Consider the following 19,537-nt stretch of genomic DNA (forward strand, 5'->3'; position numbering starts at 1 on the left):
CAAAATTCACGGGTTTCATGAATAAAGTGTACTTTTGAACTAAATCCATCTACAGCTATAATCCCACAGTTCGCAGTCCTTTCAACTAGACTTAATTGTCTAACAAAGGCTCTGTGTGAATGCCTTTTGGTGTAAATAGGTGCTTGTGCAATACTTAGCATGCCTATGCTTGTTCGCCCTGGTAATGATCCAGCTTCACATTCATATTGATCACTCATTCGTCCCTTTCCAGTGATTTGCTGCCTTTCACTCGTTCTCTGGAGTGCTCTTTTCATACCTGTGACTTTCTCCTTCCCTCGCACTGTCTGAACCTCAAACTGTCTTAACTCTCACAGATTCTCAGGATGGCAGAGCACGTCTTTACTTCCCCACGTTTCTCTTCAGCAGTGTCACTGTCTCACAGAGCCAGAGACCCGTGTTCCTGGCTACGGGTGCTGTCTGCACGGAGTTCGTACGTTCTTCACGTGACTTCTCCGGGATCTCCGGTTTCCTCTCAAACTCCTCCTTTGCATGTCATCGAAGCAGAGGTAGGCCATTTGGCCCATCATCTACACCACCATTCAATCATGGCTGATCTATCTCTCCCTCTAAACCCCATTCTACTGCCTTCTCCCTGTATGTTTTTAGTTCTTTAGCTTGTTTTATGTGGGGGATGGGGGGTTGGGGGAAACTTTTTCTTATCTCTTACCTCGACGGAGGTGATTTTTTTCCGTATCGTATCTCCGTCCACAGTGCCTAACATTGAGGAGTTGGCGGCCTTTGCTGGAGACCGTCTTTTGAGAGCTCTACCAGGGGGGAGCCTACAGGTCTTTAACATCACGGAGCCCGCGATCCCTTTGCCAGGGATCGACCTCTGAGCTCTAACTGTGGGTGCTTGCGGACGTAACATCATGGAGCTCACGGTCTCTGGTCAGAGACTGACTTTGGGAACTCCAAGCTGCGGGAGTTTCCACCACCCCGAGGCGGGAGTTTCGATCGCCCCGACGCGGGAGCTTCGACCGCCGGCTGCGGGGCTTCGATCGCCCCGACAGACGGTTCGACTGCCCCGATCGCTGGAGAATAAAGAGGGAAGATTGGACTTTTTTGCCTTCCATCACAGTGAGGCATGTGGGGAATCCACTGTGGTGGATGTTTATGTTAACTGCTATGTAGTTGCGTGCCTTGTTGCTTTTTTTACATATGGCGGTATGGTAATTCGCATATCACTGTACCTTAATTGGTACACGTGACAACAAAAGACCTTTGAAACCTTAATTCCAAAGACGTGCAGGTTTGTAGGTTGTAAATTGCCCCTAGTGTGTAGGATGCAAATGTGGGATAACATAAAACTGGTGTGAATGGGCGATCGATGGTCGGCTTGTACGTGGTAGGTTGAAGCACTTGTTTTCGCACTGGAAGTCTCTAAAACTATTTAAACAGACTCCATCTGCTGAACAAATTGACTTGGTATAGATTTCTGCAACTCATGACTGCAATTTGCTCCATCTCCAGTTCATCGCTCTATATAGCCACATCAATGGACCTTCTGCCAGAGTCCTGACACAAGAAGCAGAAGGGAATTACAAGCGTATTGTTTTACATCTGACATTCTGACTCCGTATGCAACATTTGAAATATGAACAGCACATGGAGACAGAAATCATAAACTTTATTTCTACATACTTTGCTTTCAAACTGGTTTTCTTTCAATCCCTCTCATCTGGTTTGTTTCTGCTGTTACTTGAGGATTTTTGGTTTAGTTTCGAGATACGGCGCAAAATCAGGCCCTTCGGCCCATCGAGTCCACACCGACCAGCGATCCCCGCACACTAACACTATCCTACATAGAAACATAGAAAATAGGTGCAGTAGGCCATTCGGCCCTTCGAGCCTGCACCGCCATTCAATATGATCAGGGCTGATCATCCAACTCAGTATCCTGTACCTGCCTTCTCTCCATACCCCCTGATCCCTTTAGCCACAAGGGCCACATCTAACTCCCTCTTAAATATAGCCAATGAACTGGCCTCAACTACCCTCTGTGGCAGAGAGTTCCAGAGATGTGTGAAAAATGTTTTTCTCATCATCTCGGTCCTAAAGGATTTCCCCTTTATCCTTAAACTGTGACCCCTTGTCCTGGACTTCCCCAACATCGGGAACAATCTTCCTGCATCTAGCCTGTCCAACCCCTACACACACTAGGGACAATTTACATTTATACCAAGCCAATTAACCTACATACTAGTACGCCTTTGGAGCGTGGGAGGAAACGGAAGATCTCAGAGAAAACCCTGCAGGTCATGGGAAGAACGCACAAACTCCGTACAGACAGCACCCGTTGTCAGGATCTAACCCGGGTCTCTGCTGCTGTAAGACAGTAGCTCTGCCACCACGCCACGTGATAAAGGATAGCTCTCTTCGGGCTTCACATCACCAAGTTAATCAAGCAGCTCAAATCCCTTACATCCAACCAGTGTATCATTATTTCATAATACATCTACGTCAGCTTCCGTGCTGTAAAAAAGAAATTACAGCACATACCCCACCAAAGGTCAAGGAGTTTAGAACTAATAAAGTACTTTCGATGCACCATTGCTCATACTATGACAGCCAATCCATGCGCAAAAGGATCACAGAAATAGCAATGAGACCATAGATCAATTCATCTGATCTTTAGTCGTGGCAGTTGAGGGAAAATGCTGGCCTCGTACAGAAACATAGGTGCAGGAGTAGGCCATTCTGCCCTTCGAGCCAACACCGCCATTCAATATGATCACACCGCCATTCAATATGATCATGCCCGATCATCCACAATCAGTACCCCGTTCCTGCTTCTCCCCATATCCTTTGATTCCGTTAGCCCTAAGAGCTAAATCTAACTCTTTCTTGAAAACGTCCATTGAATTGGCCTCCACGGCCTTCTGTGGCAGAGAATTCCACAGATTCACAACTCTCTGGGTGAAAAGGTTTTTCATCATCTCAGACCTATTCTTAAACTGTGACCCCTGGTTCTGGACTCCCCCAACATGGGGAACATGTTTCCTGCATCCAGCCTGTCCAATCCCTTAAGAATTTTACATGTTTCTATAAGATCCCCTCATCCTTCTAAACTCCAGTGAATACAAGCCCAGTCGACCCACTCTTTCATCATAAATCAGTCCCGCCAACCCAGGAATTAACCTGGTGAACCTACGCTGCACTCCCTCAATAGCAAGAATGTCCTTCTTCAAATTAGGAGACCAAAGCTACACACAACACTCCAGGTGCGGTCTCACCAGGGCCCTGTACAACTGTAGTAGGACATCCTTGCTCCCAAAGGGGGAGAATTCTCGACAGAGTAGCCGCTTTGTCACTGTTTATATCTTCTCCCGAGTACAAACTCAGTGCAATGTCTCATCAACGTACTCCCGCAACACTGGCATCATGTTGTGTCGTCGTATTAAGCTCAGACCTTACAAAGCACTTAAATCATATTTTTGAATATGCTATGAAAATATTTTTTAATATTAATAAATAAGGGAGATACCTTAGCATCATCTCTGGAGTAGGAATGGGTGACGTTTCGGGTCTAGACCCTTCTTCAGACTGAGAGTCAGTCTCTCAGACGCAGTCACACTCTCAGTCTGAAGAAAGGTCTCGACTTAAAAACTTCACGTATTCCATTTCTCCGGAGATGCTGTCTGTCCCGCTGAGTTACTCCAGCATTTTACAATAAATAGACAATAGGTGCAGGAGTAGGCCATTCGGCCCTTCGAGCCAGCACCACCATTCAATGTGATCATGGCTGATCATCCCCAATCTGTACCCCGTTCCAGCCTTCTCCCCATATCCCCCGACTCCATTATTTTTAAGAGCCCTATCTAGCTCTCTCTTGAAAGCATCCAGAGAACCTGCCTCCACCGCCCTCTGAGGCAGAGAATTCCACAGACTCGCCACTCTCTGTGAGAAAAAGTGTTTCCTCGTCTCCGTCTAAATGGCTTACTCCTTATTCTTAAACTGTGGCCCCTGGTTCTGGACTCCCCCAACATCGGGAACATGTTTCCTACCTCTAGCGTGTCCAAATTTTGTGTCTATCTTCGGTATAAACCAGCATCTGCAGTTCCTTCCTACACAAGGGAAATACCTTTCGGGGAGGTGAAGTTATTGTCTATATCTTTAGGCTTCAGAGATACAGCCCTTTGGCCCACCAAGTCCGCACCAACCAGCAAATACCCCATACATTAACACTAATCTACACACTGGGGACATTTTCCCATTTTTATCTACGACAGTTAACCTACAAACATGCGCGTCTTTGGAATGTGGGAGGAAATTGGAGCACCTGGAGGAAATCCACGCGGTCATGGGAAAAACGCACAAACTCCGTAAACAGCACCCGTAGTCAGGATCGAACCGGGGTCTCTGCCACTGTAAGGCAGCACCTCTACCACTGCACCGCCTCACTTGATACCCTTACTAATCAAGAACCTATCAATCACTTTAAAAATATCTACTGTGGCGATGAATTCCACAGATTCACCACCCTCCGACTAAAGAAATTCCTCCACGTCTCCATTCTAAAGGCACGTCCTTTTAACCTGAGGCTGTGCCCTCTGGTCCTAGACTCTCCCACGGGTGGAAACATCCTCTCCACATCCATTCTATCTAGGTCAGTAGTAATTTGGTTATGATGCCGAATGACCCATTTCTGCTTTAATTATGTTTTTTAAGAAGGAGCTGCAGATGCTGGAAAACCGAAGGTACACAAAAAAGCTGGAGAAACTCAGCGGGTGCAGCAGCATTTATGGAGCGAAGGAAATAGGCAACGTTTCGGCCCGAAACCCTTCCGGGTTTCGTCCCGAAACGTTGCCTATTTCCTTCAGGGTTTCGGCCCAAAACATTGCCTATTTCCTTCGCTCCATAGATGCTGCTGCACCTGCTGAGTTTCTCCAGCTTTTTTGTGTACCTTCTGCTTTAATTATATCTGAAGAAGGGTCCAGACCCAAAATGCCACCCATCCATGTTCTGAGTTACTCCAGCATTTTGTGTCTCCCCTTAGTAAACCAGCATCTGCAATTCCTTGTTCCAACAGATAAGGAGGATCTGAAGAAGGGCCCCGACTCGAAACATCCCCAGAAATGTTGAGTTACTCCAGTACTTCGTGTTCTGTGCAAGATTATTTATTATTTATGATGCGGGTGTGTGAACACCTGCGTGTCTTTGTCTGATGCAAATAGTTATTCTGATTGACAGGGTGAAAAATATCAGTCACTCCATGTCTTTCACAACTCTTCTGTTCCTAAGTGCACAGAGAAAAGAAACTGCTAATTTAAATGAGAACATATTAGTTGAAGCAGCATCCACCACTTCCTGTGCCAGGCTGTGCTCTCAATGTATTTAAAAGTAAATGAAAAGTCATGATTTAATGGAAACATAATGACAAACAGTGACTAGGAGCAATTAAGGGGCATAATCGTAATGTACTAGTGATGGGGTACAGGGAGAGATTCATTAACACAGCACAGTCACCACTTAACACTTTGACATTAGTACATTGGGATCCGAGACAAAAACAGGAAATGTTGATGACACTCAGCGGGCCAGGTGGCATCTGTGGCAAGAGAAAACAGATTCAATCAATAACCTTTCATCGGTATCAAGTCAGAAATCAAATGCGTTTTAAATTGTGAGGAGAAGAGTGAGGATTGAAAGAAGGAAATGTCTGTTATCGAGTCATCCAGCGTAGAAACAGGCGCTTCATTAGGTCATAGGGAATAAGAGTAGAATTAGGCCATTTGGCCCATCAAGTCTACTGCGCCATTCAATCATGGCTGATCTATCTCTCCTTCCTACCCCAATCTCCTGCTTTCTCCCCATAACCTTTAATCCCCCTCCCCCCCCTCCTCCTCTCCTGTTTTCATTTATCTCCCACACATCTTTTCCAGACAGATCAGTGATGATTAACAGGCTTTCACCACACTCTCTCAGCGGGCAGAACCACCACTTGGATCACCAAACTCGGTAACCTGGGCATCGACCCCTCCCTCCGCAACTGGATACTGGACTTCCTAACCAACAGACCCCAGTCTGTTAGGTTAGACAAGATAGATAGATAGATAGATAGATAGATAGATAGATAGATAATCTTTATTGTCATTGTACAAGACAACAAAATTTTGTTGGAGCAGTCCTCCAGCTGCACAGGAACATGAGTATAAAAATACGTTTAAAAAAGAACTATTAAAAAATTAGACTATAAACATATAGGAGTATGGGCGGGTGTGTGAGAGAGGGGGGGAATCGGTGTGGGAGGGGGATAGAGTTCAGTAGTGTCACAGCTCTATGGTAGAAGCTGTTTTTTAGTCTTGTCGTGCGGGCGCTCAGTGTCCTGTATCGTCTTCCTGAGGGCAGGAGGGTGAAGAGGCAGTGTCCAGGGTGTATGCTGTCTCTAATGATGCCTTTGACCCTCCGGATGCAGCAGGTCCGGTAGATGTCCTCCAGTCTGGGGAGCTGGGTGCCAGTGATCCTCTCAGCAGTCTTAATGACGCGTTGGAGAGCTTTCCTGTTCTCTGCGGTGCAGCCAGAGTACCATACTGTGATGCAGTATGTGAGCACACCTCTTCAACCCTCACCCTGAACACCGGCGTTCCACAGGGCTGTGTGCTGAGCACCCTCCTCTACTCCCTCTTCACCTACGACTGCACACCTGTACATGGTACTAACACCATCATCAAGTATGCAGATGATACAACGGTGATTGGCCTCATCAGCAACAACGATGAGTCGGCCTATAAGAAGGAGGTCCAGCTCCTAGCAGCATGGTGCGCTGACAACAACCTGGCCCTTAACTCCAAGAAGAACAAGGAGCTCATTGTAGACTTCAGGAAGTCTAGGGGCGGCACGCACACCCCCATCCACATCAACGGGACGGAGATGGAACATGTTTCCAGCTTCAGGTTCCTGGGGGTCAACATCTCCGATGACCTCTCTTGGACCCACAATACCTCAACTATGGTCAAGAAGGCTCACCAGCATCTCTTCTTCCTGAGGAGACTGAAGAAGGTCCATCTGTCTCCTCAGATCCTGGTGAATTTCTACCGCTGCACCATCGAGAGCATCCTTACCAACTGTATCACAGTATGGTATGGCAACTGCTCTGTCTCCGACCGGAAAGCACTGCAGAGGGTGGTGAAAATTGCCCAACGCATCACCGGTTCCTCGCTCCCCTCCATTGAGTCTGTCCAAAGCAAGCGTTGTCTGTGGAGGGCGCTCAGCATCGCCAAGGACTGCTCTCACCCCAACCATGGACTGTTTACCCTCCTACCATCCGGGAGGCGCTACAGGTCTCTCCGTTGCCGGACCAGCAGGTCCAGGAACAGCTTCTTCCCTGCGGCTGTCACACTACTCAACAATGTACCTCGGTGACTGCCAATCACCCCCCCCCCCCCCCCGGACACTCCTCCCACAGGAAAAACACTATGTCTGTATATTGAAATCATGTTCTATGTCGCTCTTCCAGGGAGATGCTAACTGCATTTCGTTGTCTCTGTACTGTACACTGACAATGACAATTAAAGTTGAATCTGAATCTGAATCACTAACGTCATTCAGCCTTTCCCTCATCTCCACTCGTTCTCTGCAAAGATGGTGAATTCCCAGTTCTGATGAAGAAGCATAACCTGAAATATAGCCTCTGTTTGTCCCTCCAAAGATGTTATCGACTGTTTCTAGCATTTCCAGTTCTTGCATTTCACATTTCCAGCGCCTGTATTTTTTTTTCTTTCTTTCACATGTTGGGAACTGGGGGTTTGATTCACGCCTTCGTCTTCATTCAGCAGTGGTGGCAAACTCTGCCTCAGTTTAGTTTTGTTTAGTTCAGGGATACAGGCCCTTTGGCCCAACATGTCCGCGCCGACAAGCGATCCCCATACACTAGCACTATCATACACACTAGGGACAAATTGGAATTTTTAAACAAAGCCAAATTAACGGACAAACCTGTACATATTTGGAGTGTGGGAGGAAATGAGAGCACCCGGAGGAAACCTACGCGGTCACGGGGAGAACGTACAAACTCCTAAGACAGGAGCCTTAGTCCTAATCAAGACAGAGTCGTGATTCTGTCAGTAAGCCATGGCTTCATGGTATGCACCCATCTTACAATGCAACACTCTCAGTGGCAGGACTGAGAGAGTGTTCCATCTTTGGTAAAGTGGGTATGGTGACCTTAATCTGAAGGAGTGGCACAGCAATAGAATTGTTGCCTTACAGCACCAGATACCTGGGTTCGATCCTGACTATGGGTGCTTTCTTAGTAAGTTTGTATGTTCTCCCTGTGACTGCTTGGGTTTTCTCTGTGTGATCAAGTTTCCTCCAAAGACATGCAGGTGTGCAAGTTAATTGGCTTCTGTAAATTGTCCCTAGTGTATAGGACGGAACAAGGGTATGGGGATTGTTGGTCGGCGTAGACTCGGTGGGCCGAAGGGCCTGTTTCCATGCTGTATCTCATAATTAAACTACCTTGAATGATCTTTCAAGTGGAGGTTAAAAGGACCTCCATGTGCAGCCCCAGGCTGCTGAAAAGCAAATTCATTTGGCTCTGCATAGATTGTTATGAATCATAAAATGTGGTTACAAAATAAATAGGTGTGGGAAACACATAATGAGTCTCCAGAGGTTTCCGTTCAGGTTTCCGAAGTGGGACAGGGGCATTAGGATAAAACACAGTTATGGGAAAAATAAGACACAAAGTGCTGGAGTAACTCAGTGGGTCAGGAAGCATCGCTGGAGAACGTTTGGTGACGTTTCGTGTTGGTTCACTTCTTCAGACAGATGTTTCTAGTATTAGTTGTGAAAAATCGGCAACAATTATACTGCTTGATATCTCTAATAATGTTGAGGACTTGGATCATTCCCATTTATCAACCATGTTCTAACTCGCTGCCTTGATGCATTACAAATCTGAAGACCACCAACATGCCACGTCTTCATTGATATGGACCTATGGTAGAAACCTGCTGGCCAAAATCCCTGTGACATCTCCAGCTTCCAAGAAAGACACATGGTTAAGGATAATAGATTTGGCTTTTTACCTCAAGCCCCCACCTCAATACCATTAGGACACTGGAGATACATGGTACTGATGTTGGGTGACAATTATTATGACCTGTCGCCATTGGTTTACACAAATATTTCATTTAGTTCAGAGATAGCATGGAAACTGGCCCTTCGGCCAACTGAGTCTACACTGACCATCGATCACCCGCTTACACGGGTTCTATGTAAGCCTACTTTCTCATCCACTCCCTACACATTAGGGGCAATTTACAGATGGCCAATTGACCCACAGACCCAAATGTCTTTGGGATGTGGGAGGAAACCGGAGCACCTGGAGGAAACCCTCACGGTCACAGGGAGAATGTGAAAACTCCGCACAGAAAGGTGGGATTAGTGTAGATGGAATATGTTGGCCGGTGTGGGAAAGTTGGGCGGAAGGGCCTGTATCCACATTATATAACTCTCTGACTATGATAGCACCCGAGGTCAGGATTGAGCCCGGGTCTTTGGCGCCGTGAGACGCCAGCTCTACCAGCTGCACTAGAGCCACTCACTCCACTGCAACCTTTAATTGAAGGCAGCATAGCCTTCACTAGGGTAAAGTAGACTCCGGCACTCAATGGGTTAGGAACCAGTCTACAGACACAAAATGCTAGAGTAACTCAACGGGACAGGCAGCATCACTAGAGAAGGAATGGATGACGTTTCGAGTTGAGACCCTTCAGACTGAGAGTCGGGGGGAAAGGAATCGAGAGATATATATCTCTATATGCCTTTACCCCGACTCTCAGCCTAAAGAAGGGTCTCAACCATTCCTTCTCTCCCAAGATGTTGCCTGTCCAGCTAGGTTACTCCAGCATTTTGTGTCTATCTTCGGTTTAAACCAGCATCTGCAGCTCCTTCCTACACATAGGAACCAGTCTGCACTGAAGCAGTGATAAAAACCTATCTGCATATCTTTGCACCTCAGATTGCAATCATTGATCCAAACACTCAGCTCTAGTACAAACAGTAGGAAACACAGAACAGTCAAACAAACACAAAACACAGATAAGGGCATTTATACTTCTGACTCAACCATCAAGATTAGGCATGATTAGTTGTACTTTGATCAGCTGAGTATTAAAACCAGCTGATCAGGGACAAAATGTATACTGAGAGCTCAGATTATATTATGGAATAATACAATAAAAAGCTTTGGTTACTCTGAAGAAGGGTTTCGGCCCAAAACGTTGCCCACTTCTTTCGCTCCATAGATGCTGCCTCACCCACCGAGTTTCTCCAGCATTTTTGTCTACCTTGGTTACTAAAAATCTGGTTCTTTTAGAAAGCAACGCGGTTAGTTCCACTTTTCAACTAGAGTAGAAATGAGGAATTGCTGATGCTGGTTTTCCATAAATGACACAAAGTGCTGGAGTAACTCGGGTCAGGCAGCATCTCTGGAGAACATGGATTGGTGACGTTCGGGTCAGACCCTTCTTCAGTATGAAATTCGAAGGAGGTTCCTGACTTGAAAATATCACCTATTCAGGTTGCCCAGGTGCTAGTCTGAAGAAGGGTCTAAACCGGAAACGTCACCCATTTCTTCTCTCCAGAGATCATGCCTGTCCCACTGATTTACTCCAGCATTTTGTGTCTTATCTTCTTGCCCAGATGCTGCCTAACCCACTGTTACTCTAGCACTTTGTGTAATTTTTAGAAAACAAGCATCAGTAATTCCTCATTTCTACTCTAGTGCTACTTTCCATTCCCTATACTTTTGTTGGGTTTTTTTTGCTTTCAGTTCAACCACAGGAATAAAAGGGAGACCACAGGGAAAAAAGGGAAGGGTTTCAGTTTACTGCAGTGTCAGCCACGTCTCAGTGAGTTGTGTTCTCGTCTAGTGAGGTTGTGATTTCAAGGCCACCATCAGAGGCCCAAAAGCTTTTTCACTCTATCTCGGTACACATGACAATAATAAACCACTATCAACACTTGGGTAGCATACAATCTAACAATAGTCTGAAGAAAGTCCCATACCAGGAAAGTCATCCAGCCTTTTTTCCCCCAGAGATGCTGCCTGATCCGCTGAGCTACTCCAGCACTTTGTGTCTACCAACGATATGAACATCGAATCCACCACCCCCCCCCCCCCCCCCAATCATTCCGCCCCTTTCGTTTCACGCCCTCTCCCCCCTCCACTGAAACTGGATCTGCGCCTATTTCTCCCCTCCTCCCGCTTCCATTTAGAGCAGAGTTGAGGCCCCTGTCCCACTTAGGAAACCTGAACGGAAACCTCTGGAGACTTTGCGCCCCACCCAAGGTTTCCGTGCGGTTCCCGGAGGTTGCCGGTAGTGGAAGCAGGTAGGGAGACTGACAAAAACCTCCGGGAACCGCACGGAAACCTTGGGTGGGGCACAAAGTCTCCAGAGGTTTCCGTTCAGGTTTCCTACGTGGGACAGGGGCATACACTCAGCAGGACAGGCAGCATCTCTGAAGAGAAGGAATGGGTGACGTTTTGGTTCAAAGGTACTATAGCATTTGAGATCCACATTAGTATGAGGGTTGTTTGCCCTCTCAGGGTTACGAGATGCTGGTTAGTATTTCAAACAGTAAAGTTCACCTCGTCAATATCAAACCATCAATCAATATTACTTAAGAAAAGATTATCTGGTTGATACCACACTGCAGCATGCAGCTGTAAGCCTGCCTTTTATTAAGAGCAAGACAAAGCAAACAACATATCACCCTCCACAGGGATCTCTATATCCATCCACTTCAACTGGCTCAGCACAGACGGTGACTTATAAAGGGACATTATGTTTAGTTTCATTTAGAGATACAGCCCCGAAACAGGCCCTTTGGCCCAACGAATCCGTGCTGACCAGCAATCCCCGCACATTAACACTACCCTACCCACACTAGGGACAATTTTACATTTACACCTAGCCAATTAACCTACAAACCTATACGTCTTTGGAGTGTGGGAGGAAACCGAAGATCTCGGAGAAAACCGATGGGGAGAATGTACAAACTCTATACAGACAGCACCCGTGGTCAGGATCGAACCCGGGTCTCTGGCGCTGTAAGGCAGTAACTCTACCGCTGCACCACCGTGCCTCCCAAAGTGCTGTAGTAACTAAGTGGGCCAGACAGTATGTGTATGAAGGAACTGCAGATGTTGGTTTAAACCGAAGATAGACACAAAATGCTGGAGTAACTCAGAGGGACAGGCAGCATCTCTGGAGAGAAGGAATGGGTGACGTTTCGGGTCGAGACCCTTCTTCAGACTGACGTCAGGGGGAAGGGAGATAAATAGTTAAGGAAGTGTGATGGTGTAAAAACAAGGCAAAGGGAATGGAGATCAAGGAATATGTAGAATAGATCATTGTTAGCTGGGAGAAGCTAACAACAAAGCAGTATCCGTGTAGAACATGGATTAGTGACATTTTGGGTTGGACCGGTCCCAACCTGAAACATCACCTTTCCATGTTCTCCAAAGATGCTGCCTGACCGCTGAATTACTCCAGCAGTTTGCGTCTCAATATTGTAGGGGTTAGACAATCGGTGCAGGAGTAGGCCATTCGGCCCTTCAAGCTAGCACCGCCATTCATTGTGATCATGGCTGATCATCCACAATCAGTAGCCCATTCCTGTCTTCTCTCCATATCCCCTGACTCCGCTCTATCTAACTCTTTCTTGAAAGCATCCAGAGAATTGGCCACCACTGCCTTCTGAGGCAGAGAATTCCACAAATTCACAACTCTCTGGGTGAAAACGTTTTTTCCTCATCTCCGTTCTAAATGGCCGATCCCTTATTCTTAAACTGTGGCTCCTGGTTCTGGACTCCCCCAACATCGGGAACACGTTTCCTGCATCTACCCGGTCCAATCACTTAATAATCTTATGTGTTTCAATAAGATCTCCTCTCATCCTTCTAAATTCAAGTATATACAAGCACAGTCACTCCATTCTTTCAACATATGACAGTCCAGCCATCCCTGGAATTAACCTTGTGAACCTACGCTGTACTCCCTCAATAGCAAGAATGTCCTTCCTCAGGTTTGGAGACCAAAACTGCACAAAATACTCCTGATGTGGTCTCACTAGGGCCCTGTACAACTGCAGAAGGACCTCTTTGCTCCAATACTCAACTCCTCTTGTTATGAAGGCCAACATCCCATCAGCTTTCTTCGCTGCCTGCTGTACCTGCATGGTTACTTTCAGTGACTGATGAACTAGTACGCCCAGATCTTGTTGTACTTCCCCTTTTCCTAACATGATACCATTCCGATAATAATCTGCCTTCACGTTTTTGCCACCAAAGTGGATAACCTCACATCTAAACACATTAAATTGCATCTGCCATACATCTGCCCACTCACCCAACCTGTCCAAGTCGCCCTGCTGCACCCTCATAGCATCCTCCTCACAGTTCACACTGCCACCAAGCTTTGTGTCATCTGCAAATTTGCTAATGTTATCCCCAATCCATCTCATCCAAATCATCAATGTATATTGTAAATAGCTGCGGTCACAGCACCGAGCCTTGCGCTACCCCACTAGTCAATGAAGGAGACCTGTTAATCCCTACTCTTTGTTTCCTGTCTGCCAACCAATTTTCTATCCATGTCAGTACCTTTTTTGACTGCTTTCTTAATGGGATGGACAATCAGCATTGTTCACATACAAACGGTATCATTCCCAATCTGGATGGTAACTCACTGAGTGTCCCATCAGCTACAAGCCACTGTAAAGCTACGGGACCCAACCCTCCCTGAGCTCTCACTCTGTGGCAAGGGTTCCCAACCTGGGGTAAATTTACCCCCAGGGGGTACATTTGTTGATTCTGGATTTGTACATATTTTTTTCTCATTGACTGATTGTGTTTGGTTCTGGTATACCAATATCTGTTCATTATTAGTTGTTCAACAAATAACATTGTTATGTGCTATTAAAGTTGCCAGGGGTAAACGGGATGAAAAAGGTTGGGAATCCCTGCCATATCGCATTGTGGGATGTAGGGAGATTCTCTCAATCATTACAATGGCCTGGATAGGGTGGATGTGGAGAGGATGTTTCCACTGGTGGAAGTGTCTAGGACCAGAGATCATAGCCTTGGAATTAAAGGACATTCCTTTAGGAAGGAGATGAGGAGGAATATGTTCACCAGAGATGCTTCCTGACCCAATGAGTTACTCCACCACTTTGTGTCTTTGTTTTCCCTTCCTTAATACCTCTGTAAACCTCCCAATCCCTCAAGTCTACGGATAATGGATCAAGGCACTTAATGGATCCAAGATTGAAACGTGAAACGTCACCTATCCATGTTCTCCAGAGATGTTTCCTGATCCGCTGAGTTACTCCAGCATTTTGTTTCTTGTTTACCCTTCCAGAATATCTCTGTAAGCCTTGTCATCCCTCACCTCTATGGATAATGGATTGAGACTGATAGTGATTCTAAACTGAAGAAGGGTCCCAACCCGAAACATCACTTATCCATGTTTTCCCAGAGATGCTGCCTGACCCGCTGAGTTACTCCAGCACTTTGTGTCCTTATACGCTGCCATTGTCTGGGATGATGGAAGATGATGCTGCTTTAACACAGGAGGATTTTTTTTTAGTCTAGACATAAAATGCCCTGTTTTTAAAAGAAGCTGTATTTCTGTTCTCACTGCAGGAAAACGTGATGTTCTCTGATAAATGACAATTACTTTAGCTCAACCAAGACCATCTCCGTTCACTCGCTGGGATCAATTATCTCAGAGCAACACAAGCAGAAAACAGACAGCAGATGCTCCTCTTTGCTATCATAACACAAAGCAACGTTGAAACAGGATGCAACCATTGTTCCCCTCAAGCCAGTTCACGGCTAACCTGTGCCACCACTCATTGGGAAGGACGTTGAGACTGCTGGAGGGCAGAGAAATGTTATCAGAATGGGTCCAGGATTAGGTGACTTTGTGGAGAGAGAAGAATACAAAATTGAGGAGCTTTGGTATTGAATGAAACTGTTATTTCGTTGAAGGAGGGCAGATAACCCGAGGGAAGTTGGTGAAGGATCATAAGAGAGATAAAGAAATGCAGCGAGTTCTAACAACTCGGATCACAATGCCCGAAAAGGTACAAAACAAATTCAACACAACCTTTTATGATACCCGTCCTGAGCTACTGTAGTAGCACCATCGGTGAGGGATAGTATAACAACATAGAAGGTCACAGAGTGCTGGCGTAACTCAGCAGGTCAGGTAGCATCTCTGGAGAAAAGGAACATGTGACATTTTCGGGTTGAGACCCTTCTTCAGGCTGGGAGTCAGGGGAGAGAGAAACTAGATGTATATGGTATCAACATAACGTGATTACAGTGACTAATGTGAAATTCCAGCAGCCTGCTATCTGATTGTAGAAACAAGGAACTGCAAAAGCTGATTTACAAAAAAGAGACACAAAGTGCTGGAATAACAGGTCAGACAGCATCTCACGGAAAGATCGGTGATGTTTTGTGACAGGACCCTTCTTCAGACGAGTCCCAATATATTGCATTACAGACGAGTCTGAAGAAAGGTCCCGACCTGAAATGTCATCTATCAATGTTCTCCAGAGATGCTGTCCAATCCACTGAGTTACTCCAGCACTTTATTGTAAACCAGCAGTTCCTTGTTTCTTCCATAAAGACCCTTACTGAAGCAGTTAAGATTTACGATTTTGTGGTTACATGCATAGAATTATTATGTCACCTTTTCAATTACAATAGACAATAGGTGCAGGAGTAGGAGTAGGCCATTTGGCCCTTCAAGCCAGCACCGCCATTCAATGTGATCATGGCTGATCATCCCCAATCAGTACCCCGTTCCTGCCTTCTCCCCATATCCCCTGACTCCGCTATTTTTAAGAGCCCTATCTCACTCTCTCTTCTCCCATCTCCCACCGGATCACCTTCAAAGTCCTGGTCCTCACCTACAAAGCCCTCCACCATCTGCCCCCCCCCCCCAATATCTCACTGACCTCCTCTCCCCCTACCAACCCTCACGGTCCCTCAGATCCACATCAGCCGGTCTCCTCTCCATCCACAAATCCAACCTCCGCAGTTTTGGGGACAGAGCCTTCTCCAGGGCAGCTCCCAGGCTCTGGAACTCCCTCCCCCAACTGATCCGCAATTCCGTGTCCCTCACCATCTTCCAGTCCTGCCTCAAGACCCATCTCTTCACCTCTGCCTATCCTTAGCCCCACGTCCCCCTCCCTTTTCATCTGTGCTTGAATTGCCTCATATTGTGTTTTGAATTGAATTCTGTCTTTAATTTGTGTACTAGTCATGTCTCTACTATTTATTTCATTCCGCTTACATGTTTTTCCTCTACTTGCTAAATTTTTGTAAGGTGTCCTTGAGACTCTTGAAAGGCGCCCATAAATAAAATTTATTATTATTATTATTAAAGCATCCAGAGAACCTGCCTCCACTGCCCTCTGAGGTAGAGAATTCCACAGACATTACAAATTAAACAACTAATTGTTTAATTACGCCAAGAAGATGTGATGTTAACTTCTGTATCTGGATGAATAGCGAGGGCTCTGGATTTCTACTCCACTATATTGCATTATATTACGATGTCTAGATGCTCAAGTTTCTTGTTCTAAACACTTAACAGGTCAGTCAGCCTGAATAAGGGTCCCGACCTGAAATATCACCTATCCATATTCTCCAGTGATGCTGTATGACCTGCTGAGTTACTCCAGCATTTTACATCTGCTATCTGACTGTCTGGAAATCCTGGTGCTTTACCACCTGCCTCACTGAATTCTGATGCTTGTGCTCCCCTTAACACAGGTTCCCCAACTCATCTCAACTCACCGGGTGATGTGGCCCAGCGGTAGAGTTGCTGCCTTACAACACCAGAGGCCCGGGTTTGATCCTGACTACGTGCAGTCTGTACGGAGTTTTTACATTCTCCCTGTGACCGCGTGGGTTTTCACCGGGTGCTCTAGTTTCCTCCCACACTCCAAAGACGTACAGGTTTGTCGGTTGACACAAAATGCTGGAGTAACTCAGCGGGACAGGCAGCATCTCTGGTGAGAAGGAATGGGTGACGTTTCGGGTCGAGACCCTTGATCAGACTGATGTCAGGGGAGTGGGCGGGACAAAGATAGAATGTAGTCGGAGACAGTAAGACTGATGGGAGAACTGAGAAGGGAGAGGGGATGGGGAGTGAGGGAAAGCAAGGGCTATCTGAAGTTAGAGTAGTCAATGTTCATACCGCTGGGGTGTAAGCTACCCAAGCGAAATATGAGGTGCTGTTCCTCCAATTTGTGCTGGGCCTCACTCTGACAGTGGAAGTGGCCCAGAACAGAAAGGTCAGTGTGGGGATGGGAGGGGGAGTTGAAGTGCTGAGCCACCGGGAGATCAGGTAGGTTAAGACGGACTGAGCGGAGGTGTTCAGCGAAACGATTGCCGAACCTGCGTTTGGTCTCGCCGATGTATAGAAGTTGACTCCTGGAACAGCGGACACAGTAGATGTGGTTGGAGGAGGTGCAAGTGAACCTCTGCCTCACCTAGAAAGACTGTCGGATCCTTGAATGGAGTCGAGGGGGTTGGTAAAGGGACAGGTGCTCCGGTTTCCTCCCACATCCCAAAGACGTGCAGGTTTGTAGGTTAATTGGCCCTGTGAAAATGTTCCTTTGGCGTGTAGGGAGTGGGTGAGAAAGTGGGATAACTTAGTGCTAATGTGAACTGATGATCTACGGTGTGCGTAACTCAGTGGGCCGAATACTCTGTTTCCATGCATGTCAATCAAACAGAGCTTTACTGTAGAAACAAAAAATGCAGATGCTGGTTTACAAAAAAAGACACAAAGTGCTGGGGTGACTCAGTGGGTTAGGCAGCATCTCTGAAGTAATAATAATAATAATAATAAACTTCATTACGGACTCAAGGTCCAGACAAGGGGCAACATTACATTAAAAATGCATTGCATATCAAATATCATAAATACATATAAAATCTTGGTATATCACTTATAAAAACACCATAATTTATATATTTTTTAAAAACACAATACATAAGTTAAAAATCCAGATTAAAAGATGACCAATGTCCTACAACGAGACAACGATACCAGTGTCTCCACAGCTGGGATTCGTAGCGTGTAGTGCTAACCCTTATGTTTGACAAGGCCACAATAAGCACATTTTTAGAGTCATTTATCCTGCAAATGAATTTATACGTGGTGTCTTAGGATAGCTTCTAAAGTACTGACTCCTGCAGCCACAAACATATTACTGGCACTACACCATCTAGGTTGCCTTAGCAGTGTTCTCATGGCATCGTTATATGCCACCTTTAGTCTCTGCATACTAGTCTTTAAATAGTTCGACCACAGGTGCGCAGTGTAGAGTGGTGTGCAGTATGCTCTAAATAGCGACATCTTCACCACATCTGCACACGCACCAAATTTATGCAAGAGAATATTCGCCTGTACATACAGCATGCGTCGTTGCCTATAAATATCCTCATCATCTGTCATTTGTTCTGTAATAATATGCCCTAGATATTTTACCTTATTACAGACACTGAGATTATTGTCAGACAATTTAAAATCAGGATATTTTAGACATTTATCCTCTTTGGTTCTACAGATCATAACAGCACTCTTACTAGCATTATATTTAATGTCATGTTCCACACCATACACAGAACATATAGTAAGGAGCTGCTGGAGACCAGCGCTAGATGGACTAAAGACCACAAGATCATCTGCATACATAATATGGTTCACTAAAATATTACCAATCACGCACCCAGTGTTACAGGCTTTCAATTGTTTAGACAGATCATCAATATATAGATTAAAAAGGACTGGGGACAAAATTCCCCCTTGTCTAACACCATTGCTAACCCCAAATGGGGCTGAGACCCTATTGCCCCATTTTATTTGCATAGTCTGGTGGGCATACCAGTAGGCCAGAATTCTAACAATGTATTTAGGCACCCCTCTTTGACTCATTTTACCAAACAGCTTTCTGTGATTAACACGGTCAAAGGCTTTGGAAGCATTAATAAAGCACATAAGGAATGAAGAGTTTTTGCCTCTATATTTGTTTACAATCTCCTTTAGGGCATATATGCATAAGTCAGTGCCATGTTTAGCTTTAAAGCCAAACTGGTTATCTGTGGAGTTAACTAACTCATTTATTCTATCCAGCAGAACTCTTTCTAAAACTTTTGACAATATGCTGGCTAAAGCTATGGGCCTGTAATTATTTAGGCTGCCTACTTTACCAGCTTTGTCCTTAATGACCGGCACTAACAGGACAGACAACATTGAGTCTGGTAACAAGCCATGAATCATAAAGCCAGTAAAACAAATAGCTAGGAGAGGAGCTATCCTCATACTCGCATACTTAAGATGTTCAGCAGAGATATGATCCAAGCCACTTGCTTTGTTGTTGGACAGCTTGTTCATGGCATGATACACCTCATGTGACATAATCACCATCGAGTCATTACTCTCAATATTGTCCACCCTATACAAGTCACCTTGGACACAGT

At 45.7% G+C, this 19,537-nt stretch overlaps 1 protein-coding gene across 1 annotated transcript in view; it reads right to left on the reverse strand.

The window, feature by feature from the left end:
* The window catches only part of LOC116968077 (insulin receptor substrate 1-B-like), a 118,819-nt gene that overhangs the window by 71,901 nt on the left and 27,381 nt on the right, over positions 1–19,537 (reverse strand). The window lies entirely within an intron of this gene.

This window comes from Amblyraja radiata, chromosome 43, assembly GCF_010909765.2.
Source record: "Amblyraja radiata isolate CabotCenter1 chromosome 43, sAmbRad1.1.pri, whole genome shotgun sequence".
Taxonomy (NCBI): domain Eukaryota; kingdom Metazoa; phylum Chordata; class Chondrichthyes; order Rajiformes; family Rajidae; genus Amblyraja; species Amblyraja radiata.